General features: G+C 33.9%; 8 non-coding genes across 8 annotated transcripts; 2 read left to right on the forward strand and 6 right to left on the reverse strand.

Moving 5' to 3' along the window:
- The first annotated feature begins 1,073 nt into the window (after positions 1-1,073).
- Trnas-gcu (transfer RNA serine (anticodon GCU)) lies at positions 1,074-1,155 on the forward strand. Its single transcript has one exon. It is a non-coding gene; the product is annotated as a tRNA-Ser (tRNA).
- Positions 1,156-1,800: 645 nt separating this feature from the next.
- On the forward strand, positions 1,801-1,882 carry Trnas-gcu (transfer RNA serine (anticodon GCU)). The gene has a single exon. It is a non-coding gene; the product is annotated as a tRNA-Ser (tRNA).
- A 13,379-nt stretch (positions 1,883-15,261) lies between these two features.
- Trnas-uga (transfer RNA serine (anticodon UGA)) lies at positions 15,262-15,343 on the reverse strand. Its single transcript has one exon. It is a non-coding gene; the product is annotated as a tRNA-Ser (tRNA).
- A 5,110-nt stretch (positions 15,344-20,453) lies between these two features.
- Positions 20,454-20,536, reverse strand: Trnas-uga (transfer RNA serine (anticodon UGA)). Its single transcript has one exon. It is a non-coding gene; the product is annotated as a tRNA-Ser (tRNA).
- Positions 20,537-21,139: 603 nt separating this feature from the next.
- Positions 21,140-21,221, reverse strand: Trnas-uga (transfer RNA serine (anticodon UGA)). Its single transcript has one exon. It is a non-coding gene; the product is annotated as a tRNA-Ser (tRNA).
- Positions 21,222-21,834: 613 nt separating this feature from the next.
- Positions 21,835-21,916, reverse strand: Trnas-uga (transfer RNA serine (anticodon UGA)). Its single transcript has one exon. It is a non-coding gene; the product is annotated as a tRNA-Ser (tRNA).
- Positions 21,917-22,525: 609 nt separating this feature from the next.
- Positions 22,526-22,607, reverse strand: Trnas-uga (transfer RNA serine (anticodon UGA)). Its single transcript has one exon. It is a non-coding gene; the product is annotated as a tRNA-Ser (tRNA).
- Positions 22,608-23,216: 609 nt separating this feature from the next.
- On the reverse strand, positions 23,217-23,298 carry Trnas-uga (transfer RNA serine (anticodon UGA)). Its single transcript has one exon. It is a non-coding gene; the product is annotated as a tRNA-Ser (tRNA).
- Between the last annotated feature and the right edge of the window lie 2,716 nt (positions 23,299-26,014).

A 26,014-nucleotide genomic window follows, 5' to 3' on the forward strand; every position in this document is an offset into this window, starting at 1 on the left:
TATTTTTGATCGAACAATGGCTTGATTTATTAAGTTTCATTGTTTTGAGCAAAAAAACTTCTATGTGAAGCAAAGCAACATTGCTTCAAATTTTTTTTGGTTCGAATCGTTCAAACAATGATTATATAGTGTGCAGACAGGGCGGCCGAGTGGTTAAGGCGTTGGACTGCTTATCAAATACGGTCTCCGTGCGTGGGTTAGATTCCCATCGAACAATGGCCTAATTTAATACGTTTCAATGTTTTGAGCAAAAAAAACTCTTCTATTTGCTTCAAAATTTTTTTGGTTCGATTCGTTTAAACAATGATGACCATTGGTTCGATTCGTTGAAACAACAATGACAAGGTGACCGAGGGGTTAAGGTAAGGCGTTGGACTGCTCATCCAATAAGGTCTTCGTGCGTGGGTTCGAATACCATCTCTGTCGGTTAGTTTTTAAAAAAATATGAACTGAATTCGTTAAGCATAAAAACTGATGTTTTTCTAATTTTGTTACTAATTGACTGAGAAATTTGTCAGAGCAAAAAATTTTAGAGAAACAATCGGCTCAAAAATTTTTGAAATTCGTCTGAACAGTTAGTCAAGCAACCAAACCTTGAAAAATTTTAAATTTTTTTTATGCAGAAAATCGGCTGGCCAATGTATACATTTTTCTATTGAAACCATTCCAGCAATGGAAATTTGAAAAACTTCAGGTTTTTTTGTTGGCCAGGTTTTTCCACAAAAAACTATAGTTTTTCAATGGAATCAATTCAAGTTTAAATTTTCCTTAGATTTTTGTTTCGCTTCGTTTTCTAGTTTGAATGCTCTAACAGGTTGCTTAGAAAAACTTGAAATTTTAGCGAAACGATTTGGTCTATAAAACGGTTTGAACTAGTCCAGTTCTATGACTAGAGTGCTTATTTTGTCATTAAATTTTTTATACATAGACGAAAAGTCTATTTTTGATCGAACAATGGCTTGATTTATTAAGTTTCATTGTTTTGAGCAAAAAAACTTCTATGTGAAGCAAAGCAACATTGCTTCAAATTTTTTTTGGTTCGAATCGTTCAAACAATGATTATATAGTGTGCAGACAGGGCGGCCGAGTGGTTAAGGCGTTGGACTGCTTATCAAATACGGTCTCCGTGCGTGGGTTAGATTCCCATCTCTGTCGGTCACTTTTTTAAAAATGATGAACTGAATTCGTTAAGCATAAAACTGATGTTTACCTAATTTTGTTACTAATTTACTGAGAATTTTGTCAGCTCAAAAAAACTTAAGAGAAACAATCGGCTCACAAAATTTGAAATTTGTCTGAACAGTTAGTCAAGCAATCAAACCTTGAAAAATATATGCTTGTTTATGAAGAAAATCGGATGGCCAATGTATACATTTTTCTGTTGAAACCATTCCAGCAATGGAATTTTGAAAATTTTCAGGTTTTTTTGTTGGCCAAGTTTTTCCACAAAAAACTATAGTTTTTCAGTAGAAGCATTTCAAGTTGAAATTTTCCTTAGATTTTTGTTTCGCTTCGTTTTCTAGTTTGAATGCTCAACAGGTTGCTTAGAAAAACTTGAAATTTTAGCGGAACGATTTGGTCTATAAACGGTTTGAACTAGTCCAGTTCTATGACTAGAGTGCTTGTTTTGTCATTAAATTTTTTATAGATAGATGAAAAGTCAATTTTTGACCGATCAATGGCTTGATTTAATACGCTTCAATGTTTTGAGCAAAAAAAACTCTTCTATTTGAAGCAAAGCAACATTGCTTCAAAATTTTATTGGTTCGATTCGTTTAAACAATGATTTACCATTGCTCAGACAGGGTGGCCGAGTGGTTAAGGCGTTGGACTGCTAATCCAATACGGTCTCCGTGCGTGGGTTCGAATCCCATCTCTGTCGGTTAGTTTTTAAAAACACATGAACTGAATTCGGTAAGCACGAAAACTAATGTTAACCCAATTTTGTTAATTACTCACCAAATAATTTTGTAGATCACAAAGTTTCAGAGAACGATTCGGCATGCGAACAATTGAATTTTGTCTTAGCAGTCTAGTCAAGCAACTAAAGCTTGAAAAACATCAATTTCGTCCATGAAGAAAATCGGATAGCCAATGCTATACCTTTTTCTATTGAAACTATTCAAGCAATGGATTTTCGAAAAACTTGACGCTACTTTTTGGGCCGATTATTTCCGCAAACAAACTATCGTTTTTTATGGAAGCATTTCAAGTTGAAGTTTTCGTTATGTTTTTGTTTCGCTTCGTTTCATAGTTTCAAAGCTTTATTAGGTTGCTTAGAGAAACATGAAGTTTTAGCGATTGATTTGGTCTATAAAACCAATTGAACTAGTACTGTTCTAAAATTAGAGTGCTTACTTCGTCGTTCCAGTTTGGAAACATACACGTCAAGTCTATGCTTGATCAAACTATGGCTTGATTTGATAGGTTTTAGTGTTTTGAGCAAGAAAACTTCTCTATTTGAAGCGAAGCAGCATTGCGTCAAAATTTTATCGGTTCGATTTGACTTACCAATGATTTCATTGTGATCAGATAGGGTGGCTGAGAGGTTAAGGCGTTGAACTGCTACTAAAAGTCGAAAGTCTTTTTTTTTCGAACTGTTAGATTCCCAGACTTTGTTCTTCAAATGATTATATATATAATTTATTTCAATCATGGTGAACCTAAACTAGAAACAATTTATTATGATTTTTATTCGGCGGAAGAAACAATTTTCACGAGACTTTATGTTGGTCCTTAGTTTCGATAAAAAGAGTTCAAAAAATCCTAGTATTTGAATTTGACACTTTTCGAAAAAAATCTCTACTTATTTTCGAACTAAATTTTTGTCCAGCTTGTCAATTGCTTCACAAAATACTTTGCGGATTTCAGATGTCTTTAAAAAGTAACAATTTTTAGAAAAAAAACACTGAATTATTTTAGTTAGAAGCTACAAGTTATTGCAAGTTTTTACCAGTTGTGCATTCGAAAAAAAAAACAAATAGTAACTTATAAAAAAGATTTCTCAACCGCTCGAGCCTACGCGTGGAAATAATTGGATATCAAGTCCAACTCCGTAATCACTCCGCCATCGCAGCTAACACTTTACTGTGAAAGATCAAAAACTAACGCAGGCTATAAGTCAACCAAAAATTGACGTTACGAAATTAAGTTTACAGATAACACTATTTTCTAAATATATATATATATGTAAATGAAACGCTGCTAATGAAATTTTTTTTTCAAAATTTTAGCTGAAATCTTTTGTCCTGTCCGACTGTCGGTTGTTTTTCCAATTTTTTTTTCCTGTAGAACGGAAAATTTTTTGGTCAAATTTAACCTCGACATGAAAAAAATCAAGTTTAAATAACGGTTTTTTTAAATAACCGATGTTTATGAAAAGAATTCTGTCGAAATTTTAGCTGGTGTTTTGTTCGACAGCCATTTTTTCTTTTTTGTTCGATAACCTTTTTTTCAATTTGTAGATTCAGTGGAAGAAACAATTTTCACGGAGACCTTAATTTTGTCGGCATTTTGATAAGAATAAATATAATTAAATCAAAGTTTTTTCCAGCGTGTCAATTGCTTCAAAAATTGTTTTGCAGATTTCTGAAGCCTGTAATTTGTATAAAAAAATTAGAAAAAAAACACTGAAGTAGGTGTAGTATCAATAGAAACCATCAACAATTTTATCTGAATCATCTTTTAGCATCTACAAGTTTTGACATGACTGCTCAATTGGTTTAAAAACTGTTTGCAAATGTTAGAGGCATTTAAAAAAGTTAGAATGAAAACACAGCACCATTTTAATTTCATTGTTTATCATCCAAACTTTTATGATAATTGTATTGTTCCGTATCGTGTCGTTATGAAAAAAATTTTCGATATGTAATATACGTACATTCAATATAACGAGAAAGGAATTGGATTACAATAAAAAGACTTCATAGCCTCTGTGAGCAGGGTTCCATCTCAGCTGAAAGTTTCATGAGCAAAAATGCAAAAATTAGTGCAAACATTTAACCAAACCAAAAGTCGACGTAATCAATCCAAATTTAAAGAAAAAATAATTTTTGTAACTTTTTCAAATAAAATCATTGTTTATGAAATTTGATTCTTCCAAAGGTCTAGCTGAAGTCTTTTGTTATACCATCGTTTTTTTTCCAATTTATCTATTCGGCGCAAAAACGATTTTTCAATAGGCTATACTCAGGCTAAAAACCTTGATCGAAGGAGTAAAATTTATTTTTAGGATTTAAAACTCTGCAAAAAAAAAATAAATTCGATTGTGAGCAGGGTTCCATCTCAGCTGAAAGTTTCATGAGCAAAAATGCAAAAATTAGTGCAAACATTTAACCAAACCAAAAGTCGACGTAATCAATCCAAATTTAAAGAAAAAATAATTTTTGTAACTTTTTCAAATAAAATCATTGTTTATGAAATTTGATTCTTCCAAAGGTCTAGCTGAAGTCTTTTGTTATACAATCGTTTTTTTTCCAATTTTTCTATTCGGCGCAAAAACGATTTTTCAATAGGCTATACTCAGGCTAAAAACCTTGATCGAAGGAGTAAAATTTATTTTTAGGATTTAAAGCAAAAAAAAATAAATTCAAAAAGAAAAAAGAAACAGTTACATTAAAAAAATTCTCTAGCCGCTCCCAAACCTGCGCAGGAATATCCCATAGGTTTTCAAGCCCATTGCATTAAGCACTCGGTCATCGCAGTTGACAGTTGAAGGTAAAAAAAAATTAACCGAGACTTTTAGCCAAAGCAAAAGCCGACGTAACAAATCTAAGTTTTTAGAAAACACAAAATCTGTATATTTTTTTGAAAAAGAAAACCGCTGCTTATCCAAAAAGTATATTTACCTATAAATGAGGGTCTCTAGTCACTGCGAGAATGATTCGATCCTACAAAAATAAAACCCATTGGATATCTAGTCCAACTCCTTAACCACTCGGCCATCGCAGCTAATACCTTTCAGTGAAAGATGAAAGGCTAACGCGAACAAATATAGATAAAAAAAGTCTAAAGAAAACAAATATTTTGTTAGTTTTATGAAGAAAACCACTGCTTATGAAAAATGATTCTTCCAAAAATTTAGCTGAAGTTTTTTGTCCTACAGTTGGTTTTCTTTTCCATTTGGAGACACATTTTTTCGAGACCTTACTCAGGTTAGAAACGTTGATAAAAAGAGCAAAAAAAATACTTGGGACTTAAAACTGACTCAAAATTAAAACTTCAACTTTCGGTTTAATAATTTCTGAGTGAATACCAGCAATTTAATGTTTAAATAGCAATTGCCAGTTTACTCAAATGAAAGCGCATTCCAGCCTGTCATGACTGCTCAGTTGGTTTAAAAACTGTTCGACAGATGCCAGAATCATGCAAAAAATTAGGAAGAAAACACTGGATTATTTTTAATTTCACTAGTTATCATCAAATTTTTTTATCTTAATCATGTTGAAGCATTTGAAATTTTATTCGACGCCAAATATACCGATATTCGAAAATTGAAAAAGAAATAGTTACTATAAAAAGACTCTACAGCCACTGCGCGCAAAAATCGAACGTACGCGGGAAAATCCCCGAGGATTTCAGATCCATTGCCCTAACCACTCGCCAATCTCCGCTGCAAGGTTATAGTGAAAGAGGAAAACTTAACGCAGACTATTAGCCAAACCAAAAGTCGACGCAAAAAGTCAAAGTTTGTAGAAAGGACTGCTGCTTATGAAAATTAATTCCTCCGAGAGTTTAGCTTTCCAATTTTTGTATTCGGTTGGAGACACAATTTTCACAATACCTCAACCAAATTATAAATCTTGATAAAAACAGTTAAAAAAATATGATACTTAAAATCGACTCCAACTGAAGTCTTCAAGTTTCGGTTTGGCACTTTTTGACTGAATACCAGTAAACAAAATGTTAACTTAGCAATTGCCCCATTTTTTTAACGAAAGCTCAACCCAGCCTGTCATGAATTCTCAATTGCTTTAAGAACAGTTCAGCAGATGTCAGAAGCATATAAAAAAAACAGCAAGAAGACACTGGATCAGTTTTAATTTCATTGACTATCATCAAAACTTTTACCAAAATTGAGTTTGAGCATTTGAAAACGTCTTCGATAACAATTAAACGTAGATTCAAAAATCGAAAAATAAATAGTTACTATAAAAACCTCTTCAGCAGCTGCCAGCAGGGTTCGAGCCTACAGGGGCAAATCTAAGTGGATTTGAAGTCCAACGCCCTAAACATCCAGCTATACCAGCTGAACGTGGTCTGTGAAAAATGAAAAACTAATGCAAACTATTATCCAAAACCAATATCGACACAAAAAGTCCAAGCTAAAAAACACAATTTTAAAATATATTTCAAAAGAAACTACTGCTGATGAAAAATGTTTCTCCAAAAAATTTAGCTGAAGTATGTTGCCCAACAGTCAGTTTTTTTCCATAATTAATTTTTGGTTTGACACTTACTTTTTACGAGACATCACTCAGGTTAGTGTTGATAAAAAGAGTAAAAATTACTAAGAAAACTACTAAGATTGATTTTGGAAAAAGTCCAAACTTAAAGAAAACAAAATTTTTGTAATTTTTTTTAAAGAAAACCCCTGCTTATGAAAACGATTCTTCCGAAAATTCAGCTGTTTTTTTGTCCTAGAGATGGTTTTTTGTTCCATTTTGAAGAAACATTTTTTCGAAACCTTCCTCAGGTTACAAACGTTGATAAAAGAGCAAAAAATTACTTGGGACTTGAACTGAATCAAACTGAAAATTCTGACTTTCGGTTTGGTAATATTGGAATGACTACCAGCAATTTAACGTTTAGTAAGCAATTGTAATTAGTAAGTAATTTTTTCAAACAAAGACGCAGTCCAGCCTGTCATGGTTGCTCAATTAGTTTTAAAACTGTTCGGCAGATGTCAGAAGCATGTACAATTTTAAAAATATATATATAATGAAAACATTGGATATGTTTTAGTTTCAATGATTATTATCTAAAATTTCATCATAACTATGTTTAGGAATTGAAAAAATGTTCGAAGCCTAATATACGTACATTCAAAAATGAAAAAATATATTTATATATTCAAAAAAAAAGACTCTCTAGTCTCAGCGAGCTGGGCTCGAACCTGTACGAGAAAATCTCACGGGAATTCAAGTCCGAAGACCTAACCACCCGACTGTCGCAGCTGCAAGTGTTCGACAAGAAATGAAAAACTAACGCAACTATGAGCCACGATAAATATCAACGTAAAAAGTCCAAGTTTAAAGAAAACACATTTTTTTTTAAATTTATTTCAAAGAAAACCACTGCTTATGAAAAAAGATTCTTCCGACAATTAAGCTGACTGAAGTCTTTTGTCCTAAAGTCTTTTTTTCAACACTTAATTTCAGTTAGAGACACAATTTTTACGAGACATTACTCGAGTTAGGATTGTTGATAAAGTTAGAATTGTTGATAAAAATTTTATTGTATAATAAGTGTCCAGCATGTCATGACTGTTCTCTTGATTTGAAAAATGTTTGCAGATGTCAGAAGCAAGTAAATTGAAGAAAAAGATAGAATGACAAGACTGGACGAGTTTCAGTTTCATTCATTATCATCCAAAATTTTTTATCATAGTAATAATTAGGCATTAAAAATTTTTTCGATGCAAAATATACGTACATTCAAAAAACGAAAAAAAAATAGAATTAGTTACTATAAAAAGCCTCACCAGCAGCTACCAGCAAAGATCGAACCTACCTGGGTGGGGAAACCCCATTGGCCTTCCAGTGCAATGCCTTAACCACTCGTTCATCGCAGCTGCAATCTTAGAGTGAAAGAAGAAAGACTAAGGCAAACTATCAGCCATACCAAAAATCTACGTAAAAAGTCAAAGTTTATAAAAAAAAAACGTTTTTTATTTTTTAACAAAGAAAACCACTGCTTATGAAAAAAGTTTCTTATATTATGAAAAAAAAAACATTTGAAAAAAGCTTCGAAAATTGGTCTGAAGTCTTTTTATCTAGAGTCGGTTTTCTTTTCTAACATTTATATTCGGTTGAAGACGCATTTTTTTTTCGACACATTACCCAGGTTAGAAAAATTGATTAAAAAAATAAAAATTACTTGGGACTTGAAACTGACTCAAACTGAAAACTTCAAATTTCGGTTTGCTAATGTTTGAATGACTACCAGCAATCAAATGTTCAGTTGGCAATTGCCACCATTTTTCAAACGAAAGCTCAATCCAGCTTGTCATGACTGCTTGATTGAATTAATAATTTTTCGCCAGATGTCAAAAGGATGTAAAATATGCAAATAGGATGCAAACACTGGATCGGTGGTATTTTCGATATTTATCATCCAAAATTTTTTCTTAGCCGTGTTCAAGCATTTAAATAATTTTGGATGCTAATTATACATTCATTCAAAAAAGGAAAAGAAATGGTTACTATAAAAAAAGACTTCTTAGCATACGCGGGAATATCGGAATTGGATTTCTAGTCCAACGCCTTAACCACTCGGCCATCGCAGCTGAAGGATTAGAGTGAAAAAAGAAAAATAACGCAGGCTTTTAGCCAAACCAAAAATTGCCGTAACAAGTCTAAGTTTGTAGAAAGCACAGTTGTAGTATACATTTTAAAAGAAAAGCGCTGCTTATGGAAAAAAAAGTTTTTTTTTTCAAAAGTTTAGCTGATTTCTTTTGACCGACAGTCCGTTTTATTTTCCAATTTTTTTATCAGTGGGGTTTTTTTTTCATGAGACCCTAATTATAATGGAAATCTTGATAAAAAGAAGAAAAAACTTGGTGCTTAGAACTGATTCAAACAGAAATCTTTGACATTCGGTTTACTCTTTTTGAATGACTGCCAGTAAAAAAAAATGCACGGTTAGAAATTGCGGCCAATTTTCAAACGAAAGCGCATTCCAGCCTGTTATGATTGCTCAATTGCTTTAAGAACTACTTGTTAGATGTCAGAAGCATGAAAAAAGAAAAAAAATATATGAAGAAAACACTTGATCAGTTTTAGTTTCAATGATTACAATCAAAATTTTTATAATAATTGTGTTATGACTGCTCTTTTGGTTTTAAAACTGTTTGGCAGATGTCAGAAGCATGTAAATTGAAGCAGAAAAGAAAATGAGAGCACTGGACGAATTTTAAAGACAATGATTATCATCCAAAGATTTTATCATAATCATGTATAAGCATAAAAAAGTTTTCAACGTAAAATATACGTACATTCAAAAACGAAAAAAAGCGAAATAGTTACTATAAAAAGCCTCTCTAGCAGCGACCAGCATGGATCGAACCTACATGGGGAAACCCCATAGGCCTTCTAGTCTAAAGCCTTAACCACTCGTCCATCGTAGCTGAGCTGCAATCTTAGAGTGAAAGAAGAAAGGTTAAGGCAGACTATCAGCCATAACAAAAGTCTACGTAAGAAGTCAAAGTTTAAACAAAAAAACTTTTTTGTATTTTTTTTCAAAGAGAACCACAGCCTAAGAAAAAAGTTCCTTATATTATGAAAAAGGCATTCGAAAAAACTCCGAAGGTTAATCTGAAGTCTGTTGTCCTAGAGTCGGTTCTCTTTTCCAACAATTATACTCGGTTGAAGACGCAATTTTACGAGACATAACTCAGGTTAAAATTAATGATAACTTTCTTGGGTTTAAAATTGACTCAATCTGGAAACTTCGGTACGCATCTTTTTTGGATGACTACCAGCAAACAAAATGTTTAGTTAGCAATTGTCATCTTTTTAAAAGAAAGCTCACTCCAGCCTGCCATGACTGCTCAATTGGTTTACAAACTGTTCGGCAGATGTCGGAAGCATTTAAAAAAAATTAGGATGAAAACACCGGACCAGTTTTCGTTTCATTGATTATCATCCAAAAATTTATAATAATCGAAGTTTTTTTCCGATGCCAAATATACGTACAACGTGTATTAAAATAAGGAAAAAGAAAAGGTTACTTTGAAAGGATTTCTCAGCCGCTGCGAGCAGCGTTTGAACCTACGCGCGATAATTCCATAGGATTTCAAGTCCAAAGCTTTATCCACTCGGCCATCGCAGCGCACTGTTCACTGTGAAGAAGAAAAACCATCCGAGAATTTTAGCCTACACAAAAGTCGACGTAAATATTCAAAGTTTTTAGAAAACACAACATCTGATTTTTTGAAAAGAAAACTGCTGCTTATGAAAAAACTTTCTTCCGAATTTTTAGCTGAATTCTTTTGTCCAACAGTCCGTTTTCTTTTCTAACTTTTCTATTCAGTGGGAGGTATATTTTTCACGAGACCCTTATCATGATGGAAATCTTGGTTTTAGAAAGTAGAAAAAAAACTTGGGACTTAGAACTGACTCAAACTGAAATCTTTGACTTTCGGATTGCTCTTTTTGAATGACTACCAGTAAACAAAATGCACGGCTAGAAATTGCGGCCGTTTTTCAAACGAAAGCGCAGCCGAGTCTGTTATGATTGCTCATTTACTTTAAAAACTGTTTGTTAGATGTAAGAAGAAAGTTTTAAAAATGAAGAAATCACTTGATCAAAATTAGTTTCAATGATTACCAGTTATTTTTAAGCATTTTAAGAAATAGAAAAAGAAATATTTACTTATAAAAATCTCTACCGCCTGCGAGCTAGGTTCGAACTTGAACGAGTAAATTGCATCGGCTTTCAATTTCAACGCCGTAATCACTCGGCTATCGCAACTGTAATTCTACTATGAAAAATGAAACGCTAACGCAAACTATTAGCCAAAACAAATATCGACGTATAAATTCCAGATTTAATGAAAACACACTGTTTCTATTTTTTTTCACAAAAAAACAATGCTTATGAAAAATGATTCTTTCAAAAATTCAGCTGAAATCTATTGTTCTACAGTCGCTTTTCTTTTCCAACTTTTATATTCTGTTGGCGACCCATTTTTACGAGACAATATTCAGGTTAGAATTAGTGATAAATTTCTTGGGATTTAAAACTGACTCAAAGTGGAAACTTTGACTTTCGGTTTGGTATATTTTTGGATGACTACCAGCAAACAAAATGTTTAGATAGCAATTGTCATCTTTTTAAAATGAAAGCTCATTCCAGCCTGCCATGACTCCTCAATGGGTTTAAAAATTGTTCGGTAGATGCCGGAAGCATGTAAAAAAACAAGGATGAAAACACAGGATCAGTTTTAATTTCATTGTTTATCATCCAAAATCCTATACAAAAAACGAATGACAGAAAAGTTAATGCCATGTTTTAGCTGACATAAGGCGCAATGGTTAAGGGGGGTATCGAGAGCAACGTTTAAGAATCAATCAGAACAAGGTGAATTCGGTTCAACTTCAAGGCGAGATAGTACCTGCCCACTTTTTGTCAGAAATTACGCAGTTACAGATTTATTTCTATCCGAAACGAATCAACTATGAACAACAACATCTATGCTTAAAAACAAACTTTAAGCAAATCGATTCGAGCTATGAAATATTTTAGACTATTTCGAAGTTTCAAATTACAATAGCTCGCAGAAAAATTTTTTTGCGAACCGATTCAGAGTATGAAATAATCCTCATTATATAAAAGTTTCGTAGGTTCAATAGGTTGCTAGGAAAAACTTAATTTTTTGCGCACTGATTCGGTCTACGCAATAACTTGAAATGTTTCATAGGCTCAAACTTTTCATAAACCGATTCCCTTCTAAATCTTTTAAAGTTTTGTAGCTTGGATAGGTTGCTCAAGGAAAAGCTTTGCCTGATTTGCTTCACAAAATATCTCAAAGTTTCATGGCTCTAGAAATATTCAATTTTTCGACTAAACAATAGCTTTAAATAGGTTTTGGTCTGAGCAACAATCTGGAATTATTCAATTTTCCGTAGCTTCAATAACTTTTGTGAAATGATACGCTCTAAGAAAAAATGTTTCACATGTTTTTATGAAAGGTTTCAAATTTGCATTAGCATAGCTCCTATAGAAAAGCTTCAAATTTTTCGCTAACCGATTCGCTTTGTTTCAAAATTTTGAAGGTTGAACAGCTTCTTTAGAAAAAATTTAGTTCAACTGAACCGGTTTAGTTTCAAAACAAAAAATACTTCAAAAATATCGTAGCTTGAATAATTTGCTCAGAAAAACTTAAAATTTTGAAAAACTGATTTGGTCGGCGGATTAAGTTGAAATACTTCAAAGTTTCACCGATTGAATGGCTGCATTGTAAATTTTTAATTTTTGCTGTCCAATTTCCTCCATGAAATGACTTGAAATAGAAGAAAACTGCATAATATAAAAAACTTACTGAGAAACTTTTAACTTGTCTCCAAACGATTCGCTCTATGAAACAACTAAAAACTTGCTTGGTTTGAATAGCTTGCTTCAGATGTACTGCGTTTTACGCGGACTGATTCACTCTAAGAGTTAAATTGAAACTTTTCAAAGTTTCGTTCAATAGCTAGCAACAAGTTACATTTCAAAGTTTAATAGCAGGAATATCTTGCTTAAAAAACTTGATTTTTTGTCATCTGATTCGGTCTAATAATCAAGTTGCACTATTTCAAGGTTTTATTGCTTGACTTTTTTCAATATAAAATCTTGAAAATATTGCCATTCGACTTGCTTCATGATATAACTTGAAACATTTTAGCCTTTGATAGCTTCAATAGCTTGCTTTGAGAAACTCAACTTTTCGCAAAATGATTTGCTCTGGAGGAAATATTACAAAATTTCATAGCTTGAATAGCTGTCTCAAGAAATTTTTGATTCTTTGCAGACTGATTTGCTCTAACAATAAACTCAATTAGCTCAACCAATTTTTCAAAGAGTCTTCGCTTGAATGGCTTCAACAAAAAAATATATTTTGGCGTCCGAATCGCTTCATGAGTTAACTTGAAACATTTCAATTTTTTTTAGCTGGAACAGCTCGCTTATGGTTTGCTTTGAAAAACTTCATCAGATAAGCGACTAATTTTTTGAGAGTCGATTAATTATTGGAGACGGGCTTGCTTTTTATGATAATCGTATTCAAGCATTGAAAAAACTTTTCGATGCTAAATAATATACGTACAGTATGCATTCAAAAACGAAAAAGAAATGGTTACTATTAAAAAAAAGACTTCTTGATCGCTGCGAGCAGGGTTCGAACTTACGCTCGAAAATCCAAATGTATTTCAAGTCCAACGGCGTAACCATTCGGGCATCGCAGCTGAACGTTCACAGTGAAAAAAGAAAAACTAACCAAGGCATTCAACCAAAGCGAAAGTCAACCAAAGCGAAAGTCGACTTAAGAAAACATTTGGGACTTAGAGCTAACTCAAACTGAAAACTTCGAGTTTCAGTTTAGTGTTTTTTGACCGACTACTAGCAAACAAATTTGCGGCTTTTTATAAACCAAAGCTCAGTCGAGCTACTCATGCTGCTCAACTACTTTAAAAACTGTTTGGCAAATGTCAGAAGCAAATAAAAAAAGCACATGAAGAAAACACTTGATCAAGTTTAGTTTCATTGATCATCATCCAAAAAGTATGATAATCGTATTTAACCATTGAAAAAAAAATTGATGCCAAGTATACGTATAACCTACATTCAAAAAAGGAAAAAAAAAACTTCTTATCCGCTGCGAGCAGGGTTCAAACCTACGCGGCAAAATCCCAAAGGATTTCAAATCGAACGCCTTAATCACTCGGCCATTGCAGCTGAACATTCACAGTGCAAGAAGAAACATTAACCCAGATATTTCCATCATTCTAAAGTCTGGAACGATCTAAATTTTTTTTTTTGAAAAAACAAATCCAAAACTTTCAATAAGATGAACTCAACTCAACTTCAAGGCTAAACTGCACCTTTCCACTTTTTGTCCAAAAATTTACGTTCACAGATTAACTTCAGCCTGGAGTGAAACAACTAAGAACAGCAACACTCATGCATATAAAAACCAACTGTTAGCAAACCGATTCGCGCTACGGAGTTACTTGAAATTTTACAAGATTCATATTTGGAAAAGTTTGTTAGAAAACTTTAAACTGTTCGCCAACTGATTCGCTTTATCAACCAACCTTGCTTGAATATTGAATAGCTTGCTTAGAAAAATTTGAATGGTTTCACAAGAATTGGCTTAGTAATGTGAATGGCTTCAATAAAAAACTTAATATTTTTCCATCCAAATCGTTTCTTGAATTAATTTATGAATTATTTTAAAATAGAATAACTTAACTTGAAAATATTCAAAGTTTTATAGCTTGATAAGATAAATGAACTACCGGTTTTTTGCGAGCCGATTGATTGCCGGAGACGGGCTTGCTAGTGTTAATCAAGTTACACGTTTTTTGTATTCATAAGGCGCAATGGTTAAGAAATATCAGCGAGCATAACGTTTACGATCATTCAGAGCAACCATCGATTATTTCAGAGCGCGAATTGGTTTTAGGGAAGATTAATTGAATTGTTTTATAGTTTAAATAGCTTACTTGAAAAACGTTTATCTTCCCTAAAAACAATTCGCGCTCTGAAATAATCGATGGTTGCTCTGAATGATCTTAAACGTTATGCTCGCTGGTATTTCTTAACCATACTTGATTTTTGCGAGAACTTACATGCTTTATAAGACTAATTGAATTGTTTTATAGCTTGAGTAGCTTACTTGAAAAACGTAAGTCTTATAGAGCATGTAAGCTCTCGAAAAAATTAAGTATTCTTAAACAAGCTCTTGAAGCTATAAAAAATTGAAACATTTCAAGTTATTTCTTAGAAAAAATAGTTTTATAAACGTTTTACAAAGCCCAAGTTCTAAGCAAGTAGTTGAAAAAATAAAGGTTTGAAATGTTTCAATTTATTGCGTAGAACGAATCGGTTTGATGAAAGATTTTTTTTTCTAAGCAGGCTATCAAAATTATAAAACTTCGAAAAAACCATGGTTTTTTAAAGACTGATTAGGTTTGCAAAGCTTACATTTTTGTCAAGTCATTTCGGCGATCAAATTTTAAAACTTTTTAATAATTTTTATAGTATAAGCCGGTTTGCAGAAAGTTTAATTTTCAATTTTCTAAAAATACAATGAACAACTATTGCATTTGCAGCACGAGGAAAAAGCATGATTTGGTTACTTAGCCGACAAAACATGAGCAGACAAAAGAAAGTCTGACAATTCATTTTGAACCGAAAAAAATTCAATTGCATACAATTGCAAAAAGAACGAGATCCTTCGTGTTTAAGCTTTGAAACGTTTTTTTTTATGCCAAATATACGTACAACGTACTTTCAAAAAATGGAAACAAATAGTTACAATAAAATAGACTTCTTGGCCGCTGCGAGCAGGGTTATAACCTACGCGGGAAAATCCCATTGGATTTCAAGTCCAACGCCTTAACCACTCGGCCATCGCAGCTGAACCTTTTCAGTGAATTAAGAAAAAATAACCCAGGCATTCAATCAAAGCGAAAGTCGACTTAACAAGTCTAGCTTCTCAGAAAACACAACTTCTGTATAACTTTTAAAAGAAAACCGCTGCCTATGAAAAAACTTACTTCAAAATTTTAGCTGAATTCTTTTGTCCGACAGTCCGTTTTTTCCAACTTTTTCATTCAGTGAGAGGTATAATTTTCACGAGACCCTAATCATGAAGGAAATCTTGTTGAAAAGAGTAAAAATTATTTGGGACTTAGAAGTAACTCAAAATGAAAACTTCGACTTTCGATTTGGTGTTTTTTGACTGACTACTAGCAAACAAAATGCTTGGTTAAAAATCGCGGTTTTTTATAAACGAAAGCTTGGTCGAGCCGCTCATGCTGCTCAATTACTTTAAAAACAGTTTGGCGAATGTCAGAAGCATGTATAAAAAAACATGAAGAAAACACTTGATCAGGTTAAGTTTCAATGATCATCATCCGAAATATTATGATTAAAGTATTCAAGCTTTGAAAGGTTTTTTTTTATGCCAAACTTACGTACAAAGTACTTTCAAAAAAATGGTTATAAAAAAAAGACTTCTTGGCCGCTGCAAGCAGGGTTTGAACCTACGCGGGAAAATCCCATTTCAAGTCCAACGCCTTAACCAGTCGGCCATCGCAGCTGACAGAGCTCAGGGAAAGAAGAAAAAATAAGCCAGACTTTCAACCAAAGCCAAAGTCGCCGTTACAAGCCTAAGTTTTTAGAAAACACAACTTCTGTATATTTTTAAAAGAAAACTGCTGCCTGAAAAAACAGTCCTCCAAAATTTTAGCTGAATTCTTTTGTCCGACAGTCCGTTTTCTTTTCCTACTTTTTTATTCAGTAAGAGGTATTTTTTTGGCGAGACCCTAATTAGGAAGGAAATCTTCTTGAAAAATGTAAGAAAACATTTGGGACTTAGAACTAACTCAAACTGAAAACTTCGACTTTCAGTTTAGTGTTTTTTGACTGACTACTAGCAAACAAATTTGCGGCTTTTTATAAACCAAAGCTTAGTCGAGCCAGTAATACTGCTCAACTACTTTAAAAACTGTTTGGCAAATGTTAGAAGCAAAAAAAACACATGAAGAAAACACTTGATCAGGTTTAGTTTCATTGATCATCATCCAATCATGATAATCGTATTTAACCATTGAAAAAAATTTTGATGCCAAATATACGTCTAACCTACATTCAAAAAATGAAAAAAAAAAACTTCTTATCCGCTGCGAGCAGGGTTCAAACCTACGCGGCAAAATCCCAAAGGATTTCAAATCGAACGCCTTAATCACTCGGCCATTGCAGCTGAACATTCACAGTGCAAGAAGAAACATTAACCCAGATATTTCCATCATTCTAAAGTCTGGAACGATCTAATTTTTTTTTTTTGAAAAAACAAATCCAAAACTTTCAATAAGATGAACTCAACTCAACAAAGTTTGCGTTCACAGATTAACTTCAGCCTGGAGTGAAACAACTAAGAACAGCAACACTCATGCATATAAAAACCAACTGTTCAAAGTTTCATAGCTTGATAACATAAATGAACTACCGGTTTTTTGCGATCCGATTGATGGTCGGAGACGGGCTTGCTAGTGTTAATCAAATTACACGTTTTTCATAAGATGCATTGGTTAAGAAATACCAGCGAGCATAACGTTTAAGATCATTCAGAGCAACCATCGATTATTTCAGAGCGCGAATTGGTTGTAGGGAAGATTAACGTTTTTCAAGTAAGCTATTCAAGCTATAAAACAATTCAATTATTCTTCCCTAAAACCAATTCGCGCTCTGAAATAATCGATGGTTGCTCTGAATGATCTTAAGCGCTGGTATTTCTTAACCATACTTGATTTTTTCGAGAGCTTACATGCTTTATAAGACTAATTGAATTGTTTTCTAGCTTAAATAGCTTCCTTGAAAAACGTAAGTCTTAAAAAGCATGTAAGCTCTTGAAAACATCAAGTATTCTTAAACAAGTTCTTGAAGCTATAAAAAATTGAAACATTTCAAGTTATTTCTTAGAAAAAATAGTTTTACAAAAGTTTCACAAAGCCCAAGTTCTAAGCAAGCAGTTCAAAGAATAAAGCTTTGAAATATTTAGATTTATTACCTAGAATAAATCGGTTTGATGAAAGATTTTTTTTCTAAGCAGGCTATTAAAACTAAAAAACTTCGAAATAAAATATGGTTTTTTATAGACTGATTAGGTTTGCAAAGTTTACCTTTTTCTCAAGTCATTTCGGCGATCAATTTTTAAAACTTTTTAATAAGTTTTATAGTATGAACCGGTTTTCAATTTTCTAAAAAGATAATGAACAACTTTTGCTTTTGCAACAGCAAAGAAAGTTGCTTACAGTACAAGGAAAATGCATGATTTGTTTACTTAGACGACAAAACATGAGCCGACAAAAGAAAGTCTGACAATTCATTTTGAACCGGAAAAAAATTCAATTGCATACAATTGCATAAAAAAACGAGATCCTTCGAGATTCGATCCCAGATTTCAGCGAAGAAACCGGGAAATGGAGAGGAACCTATAAGTATAAAATAAACTGGCCATACTAACTGATTCAACTGATTTTGTTCAAGTCCAACGCCTTAACCACTCGGCCATCGCAGCTGAACGTTCACGGTGAAAGAAGAAAAAATAACCCAGGGATTCAACCAAAGCGAACGACGACTTAACAAGATGAAAAAAAAATGAAAAAAAAAAAACTTCTTATCCGCTGCCAGAAGGGTTCAAACCTACGCGGCAAAATCCCATAGGATTTCAAGTCGAACGCCTTAATCACTCGGCCATTACAGCTGAACATTCACAGTGCAAGAAGAAATATTAACCCAGATATTTCCATCATTCTAAAGTCTGGAACGATCTAGATGTTTGTTTTGAAAAAACAAATCCAAAACTTTCAATAAGATGAACTCAACTCAACTTCGAGGCTAAACTGCACCTGCCCACTTTTTGTCCAAAAGTTTGCGTTCACAGATTAATTTCAGCCTGGAGCGAAACAACTAAGAACAGCAACATTCATGCATATAAAAACCAACTGTTAGCAAACCGATTCGCGCTGCGGAATTGCTTGAAATTATACAAGCTGCATATTTGGAAAAAATTGTAAAAAACACTTTAAACTGTTCGCCAACTGATTCGCTTTTTGAACCAACCTTGCTTGAATATTGAATAGCTTGCTTAGAAAAATTTGAATTTCTTCACAAGAATTGGCTTAGTAACGTGAATGGCTTCAATAAAAAACTTTTTCCATCCAACTTAATCGCTTCTTGAATTAACTTATGAATTATTTTAAAGAAAAAAAACTTAACTTTAAAATGTTCAAAGTTTCATAGCTTGATAACATAAATGAACTATCGGTATTTTGCTATCCGATTGATGGTCGGAGACGGGCTTGCTAGTGTTAATCAAATTACACGTTTTTCGTATTCATAAGATGCAATGGTTAAGAAATACCAGCGAGCATAACGTTTAAGATCATTCAGAGCAACCATCGATTATTTCAGAGCGCGAATTGGTTTTAGGGAAGATTAACGTTTTTCAAGTGAGCTATTCAAGCTATAAAACAATTCAATTATTCTTCCCTAAAACCAATTCGCGCTCTGAAATAATCGATGGTTGCTCTGAATGATCTTAAGCGTTATGCTCGCTGGTATTTCTTAACCATACTTGATTTTTTCGAGAACTTACATGCTTTATAAGACTAATTGAATTGTTTTCTAGCTTAAATAGCTTCCTTGAAAAAGGTTAGTCTTATAAAGCATGTAAGCTCTCAAAAAAATCAAGTATTCTTAAACAAGCTCTTGAAGCTATAAAAAATTGAAACATTTCAAGTTATTTCTTAGATAAAAATAGTTTTACAAAAGTCTTACAAAGCCCAAGTTCTAAGCAAGCAGTTCAAAGAATGAAGCTTTGAAATGTTTAGATTTATTACCTAGAACAAATCGGTTTGATGAAAGATTTTTTTTCTAAGCAGGCTATTAAAACTATAGAACTTCGAAATAAAATATGGTTTTTTATAGACTGATTAGGTTTGCAAAGTTTACCTTTTTCTCAAGTCATTTCGGCGATCAATTTTTAAAACTTTTTAATAAGTTTTATAGTATGAACCGGTTTTCAATTTTCTAAAAAGATAATGAACAACTTTTGCTTTTGCAACAGCAAAGAAAGTTGCTTACAGTACAAGGAAAATTCATGATTTGTTTACTTAGACGACAAAACATGAGCCGACAAAAGAAATTCTGACAATTCATTTTGAACCGGAAAAAAATTCAATTGCATACAATTGCATAAAAAAACGAGATCCTTCGAGATTCGATCCCAGATTTCAGCGAAGAAACCGGGAAATGGAGAGGAACCTATAAGTATAAAATAAACTGGCCATACTAACTGATTCAACTGATTTTGTTCAAGTCCAACGCCTTAACCACTCGGCCATCGCAGCTGAAAGCTCTAAGTGACAGAATAAAAACTAGGCCAGGGTTTCAACCAAAGCAAAAGTCGCCGTTACAAGTCTAAGTTTTTAGAAAACACAACTTCTGTATATTTCTAAAAGAAAACTGCTGCTTCTGAAAAAAATTTCTTCAAATTTTTAGCTGAATTCTTTTGTCCGACAGTCCGTTTTTTCCAACTTTTTATTCATTGAGAGGTATAATTTTTACAAGACCCTAATCATGAAGGAAATCTTGTTGAAAAGAGTAAAAAATATTTGGACTTAGGACTAACTCAAACTGAAAACTTCGACTTTCGGTTTGGTGTTTTTTGACTGCCTACTAGCAAACAAAACGCTTGGTTAGAAATTGCGGCTTCTTGTAAACGAAAGCTTGGTCGAGACAGTCATGCTGCTCAATTACTTTAAAATTTGTTTGTCGAATGTCAGAAGCATGCAAAAAATACATGAAGAAAACACTTGATCAGGTTTAACTTCAATGCTCATCATCCAAAAATTTATGATAATCGTGTTTAAGCTTTGAAACGTATTTTTAATGCCAAATATACGTACAACTTACTTTCAAAAAATGGAAAAACATAGTTACAATAAAATAGACTTCTTGGCCGCTGCGAGCAGGGTTCGAACCTACGCGGGTAAAATCCCATTGGATTTCAAGTCCAACGCCTTAACCACTCGGCCATCGCAGCTGAACGTTCACGGTGAAAGAAGAAAAAATAACCCAGGGATTCAAACAAAGCGAAAGACGACTTAACAAGTCTAGCTTCTTAGAAAACAAAACTTCTGTATAATTTTTAAAAGAAAACCGCTGCCTATGAAAAAAACGTCCTTCAAAATTTTAGCTCAATTCTTTTGTCCGACAGTCCGTTTTTGTTCCAACTTCTTTATTCAGTGAGAGGTATAATTTTTACAAGACCCTAATCATGAAGGAACTCTTGTTGAAAAGAGTAAAAAATATTTGGGATTTAGAATTAACTTAAAATGAAAACTTCGACTTTCGGTTTGGTGTTTTTTGACTGACTATTAGCAAACAAAATGCTTGGTTAAAAATTGCGGCTTTTTATAAACGAAAGCTTAGTCGAGCCACTCATGCTGCTCAATTACTTTAAAAACAGTTTGGGAAATACATGAAGAAAACACTTGATCAGGTTAAGTTTCAATGATCATCATCCGAAACAAAATGATAGCCGTATTTAAGCTATGAAACGTTTTTTGTGCCAAATTTACGTAGAACGCAATTTCAAAGAATGTAAAAAAAGGTTACAACAAAACAACAAATAAAACTTCTTGCCCGCTGCGAGCAGGGTTCGAACCTACGCGGGAAACTCCCATTGGGTTTCAAGTCCAACGCCTTAACCACTCGGCCATCGCAGCTGAGAGAGCTACATGACAGAAGAAAAACTAAGCCAGGGTTTCAACCAAAGCAAAAGTCACCGTTACAAGTCTAAGTTTTTAGAAAACACAACTTCTGTATATTTTTAAAAGAAAACTGCTGCTTCTGAAAGTAAATTCCTACAAAATTTTAGCTGAATTCTTTTGTCCGACAGTCCGCTTTCTTTTCCTACTTTTTTATTCAGTAAGAGGTATATTTTTGCGAGACCCTAATTAGGAAGGAAATCTTGTTGAAAATGGTAGGAAAACATTTGGGACTTAGAACTACCTCAAGATGAAAACTTCGACTTTCAGTTTAGTGTTTTTTGACTGAGTACTTGCAAACAAATTTGCGGCTTTTTATAAACCAAAGCTTAGTCGAGCCAGTCATGCTGCTCAACTACTTTAAAAACTGTTTGGCAAATGTCAGAAGCATGTAAGAAAAACATGAAGAAAACACTTGATCAGGTTAAGTTTCAATGATCATCATCCGAAATATTATGATAATCGTATTTAAGCTTTGAAACGTTTTTTTTATGCCAAATTTACGTACAACGCACTTTCAAAGAATAGAAAAAAAATGGTTACAACAAAACAACAAAAAAGACTTCTTGCCCGCTGCGAGCAGGGTTCGAACCTACGAGGGAAAATCCCATTGGAATTCAAGTCCAACGCCTTAACCACTCGGCCATCGCAGCTGAGAGAGCTACATGACAGAAGAAAAACTAAGCCAGGGTTTCAACCAAAGCAAAAGTCGCCGTTACAAGTCTAAGTTTTTAGAAAACACAACTTCTGTTTATTTTTAAAAGAAAACTGCTGCTTCTGAAAAAAAATTCCTCCAAAATTTTAGCTGAATTCTTTTGTCCGACAGTCCGCTTTTTTTCCTAATTTTTTATTCAGTAAGATGTATATTTTTTGCGAGACCCTAATTAGGAAGGAAATCTTGTTGAAAAATGAAAGAAAACATTTGGGACTTAGAACCAACTCAAACTGAAAACTTCGACTTTCAATTTAGTGTTTGTTGACTGACTACTAGCAAACAAATTTGCGGCTTTTTATAAACCAAAGCTTAGTCGAGCCAGTCATGCTGCTCAACTACTTTAAAAACTGTTTGGCAAATGTCAGAAGCATGTAAGAAATACATGAAGAAAACACTTGATCAGGTTAAGTTTCAATGATCATCATCCGTAATTTGATGATAATCGTATTTAAGCTTAGAAACGTTTTTATGCCAAATTTACGTACAACGCACTTTCAAAGAATGAAAAAAAATGGTTACAACAAAACAACAAAAAAGACTTCTTGCACGCTTCGAGCAGGGTTCGAACCTACGCGGGAAAACCCCATTGGAATTCAAGTCCAACGCCTTAACCACTCGGCCATCGCAGCTGAAAGCTCTAAGTGACCGAAGAAAAACTAAGCCAGGGTTTCAACCAAAGCAAAAGTCGCCGTTACAATCCTAAGTTTTTAGAAAACACAACTTCTGTATATTTTTAAAAGAAAACTACTGCTTCTGAAAAAAAATTCCTCCAAAATTTTAGCTGAATTCTCTTGTCCGACAGTTCTCTTTCTTTTCCTACTTTTTTGTTCAGTAAGAGGTATATTTTTGCGAGACCCTAATTAGGAAGGAAATCTTGTTGAAAAATGAAAGAAAACATTTGGGACTTAGAACCAACTCAAACTGAAAATTTCGACTTTCAATTTAGTGTTTGTTGACTGACTACTAGCAAACAAATTTGCGGCTTTTTATAAACCAAAGCTTAGTCGAGCCAGTCATGCTGCTCAACTACTTTAAAAACTGTTTGGCAAATGTCAGAAGCATGTAAGAAATACATGAAGAAAACACTTGATCAGGTTAAGTTTCAATGATCATCATCCGTAATTTGATGATAATCGTATTTAAGCTTAGAAACGTTTTTATGCCAAATTTACGTACAACGCACTTTCAAAGAATGAAAAAAAATGGTTACAACAAAACAACAAAAAAGACTTCTTGCACGCTTCGAGCAGGGTTCGAACCTACGCGGGAAAACCCCATTGCAATTCAAGTCCAACGCCTTAACCACTCGGCCATCGCAGCTGAAAGCTCTAAGTGACCGAAGAAAAACTAAGCCAGGGTTTCAACCAAAGCAAAAGTCGCCGTTACAAGTCTAAGTTTTTAGAAAACACAACTTCTGTATATTTTTAAAAGAAAACTACTGCTTCTGAAAAAAAATTCCTCCAAAATTTTAGCTGAATTCTCTTGTCCGACAGTTCTCTTTCTTTTCCTACTTTTTTGTTCAGTAAGAGGTATATTTTTGCGAGACCCTAATTAGGAAGGAAATCTTGTTGAAAAATGTAAGAAAACATTTGGGACTTAGAACTAACTCAAACTGAAAACTTCGACTTTCAGTTTAGTGTTTTTTGACTGACTACTAGCAAACAAATTTGCGGCTTTTTATAAACCAAAGCTTAGTCGAGCCAGTAATACTGCTCAAGTACTTTAAAAACTGTTTAGCAAATGTTAGAAGCAAAAAAAACACATGAAGAAAACACTTGATCAGGTTTAGTTTCATTGATCATCATCCAATCATGATAATCGTATTTAACCATAGAAAAAAAATTTTGATGCCAAATATACGTCTAACCTACATTCAAAAAATGAAAAAAAAACTTCTTATCCGCTGCGAGAAGGGTTCAAACCTACGCGGCAAAATCCCATAGGATTTCAAGTCGAACGCCTTAATCACTTGGCCATTACAGCTGAACATTCACAGTGCAAGAAGAAATATTAACCCAGATATTTCCATCATTCTAAAGTCTGGAACGATCTAGATGTTTGTTTTGAAATAACAAATCCAAAACTTTCAATAAGATGAACTCAACTCAACTTCAAGGCTAAACTGCACCTGCCCACTTTTTGTCCAAAAATTTGCGTTCACAGATTAATTTCAGCCTGGAGCGAAACAACTAAGAACATCAACATTCATGCATATAAAAACCAACATCTTTTGAAAATCTAGGAGAAAAAGTTTTAATCAGGGCATTGACATTGGAAGTCAGAAAAGATGTTTTTATCTTAGGTCATATCCTCAATGTGCAGATTAATGAAAAAATTTGAAGGCTATAGTGATGTAGTATGATGCCGTTTATATTCTGCAGTGAGTCGATATGACGCGGATAAAAGTAATTTCGTGCATTTTGTAAATTCTGTTCAATGACACTGTACCAATTTTACGAACACTGCGAGATTCAATGAGGACATTGACCGGACTGTCCGGGGAGTATGTGACATTCGACCAGAATGGACAAAAATGCAGATTCAACAGAGTCGAAATTTTAGCAGCTAACCTTCCGAATTGACGGTTTTAAGAGATTAACAACGTTATGGGGACGATTAGTCAAACGGTGAAGGTCAAGATATTCTGGTATTTTGAAATTTTAAAAATTCGAAGTGATGACTTAATAATTCTGAGAAGCGTCAAAAGCGGCCATTTTGGAAGAAAGCCAGAATAAAAACACAACAACATCAGTTGCGTAGGCGATAACGACGAGAATTGTGATTGGAAAACAACAACAAATTGCAGGAGTAGCAGAGACCGTTCCGATTTGCAACTATTGTGTCGCTACAATAGTTGCAAGGCCGTTGCGAACAACGGTGAAGGGTGGAAGACAGCCTTCCGGAAGGAAGATAAGGGTCTTGTTTCCCCGGATTCAAGAATCCGGAGGGGTCTCGGGATTGGAACTTATATCATTTTATACAAACTTTTAGCTTCCCTATTATGTCCTGAATTGAATTTAATTAACATCTGAATTCATTTTGCTAGGATGAGAAGCTAGGAGTTGGGGGAAGGGGTTGATCCATCTTCGATGGAGATGATGATTTTTATCTACTGAACAAAAACAATAATAATTCAATAAATAGTAGTAGCCCTGTTTTTAGGAGTGACCTCGTGGTCTGGGCATACTGAGACCCAGCCATGAGCTCACTGTTTCTGCATGTAATCTAGTTAATTTGAGTGTTTTGACCGAAGCCGAAAGCAGTAACGTTTTTGTCGACCCGATGTTAGAAAGACCACCAAAAGAACTGGCTTGGTAGAGAAGGTGAAAAGCATGTAGAGCTCTGTTTAGACGTTGGCCAGTCGTCTTAGAACCTAGCTTTATTTTTCGTCGATATTTATCTTCCGGGCGAATGTTACATAGATGTTTTTATGGCGCTCCTGGGTGTTAATCTTTTTTAACATCATGACCAGCAGAACCGTTAATGAGCACTCCGCGCCGAGCGGATGCACACATTAACGCCCTTAATAGGCCTAAACCGCCGGTGCAGAAGGTTAGTTAGGAACGCGGAAGCCTTCCGGATTACCGTGAATAGATTTTTAACCTAGTTAAGACCGAAAATTCACGAACCAGGAAGGGTGGGGGGATCGGCCATCCCCTCGTTCCCTGAGAGGTTTGTGACCAAAAACACTTAAAGATATATATAAAACCAAACAAAAAGTAGTATAGTAGCCAAGAAAAACAAAAAACAAAAAATAACCGAAAAAACCAAAAACAGTAAAAAAAAAAAGTAAAAAAAAATCAGTAGAAATCATCCCCCCCGACAAGATGTGTTCCGACCCCCCGTTTGTTGTTGATAGATATATTGTTGTTACAGGCATTTATATCAGTCAGGATCGTTCCGATCAATTTTGTGGCCCGTTTGTGAGGCTTGTACTATAGGGTTATTTGAGCATTTAAGCACGTTAATGATAAATTGCGCTCAATCCGGAAGGGTCTGCTGATTTGCGCTCAATCCGGAGGGGTCTTGGGAGAAG

Source organism: Symsagittifera roscoffensis, chromosome 6, assembly GCF_963678635.1.
Source record: "Symsagittifera roscoffensis chromosome 6, txSymRosc1.1, whole genome shotgun sequence".
NCBI classification, from domain to species: Eukaryota; Metazoa; Xenacoelomorpha; order Acoela; family Convolutidae; genus Symsagittifera; species Symsagittifera roscoffensis.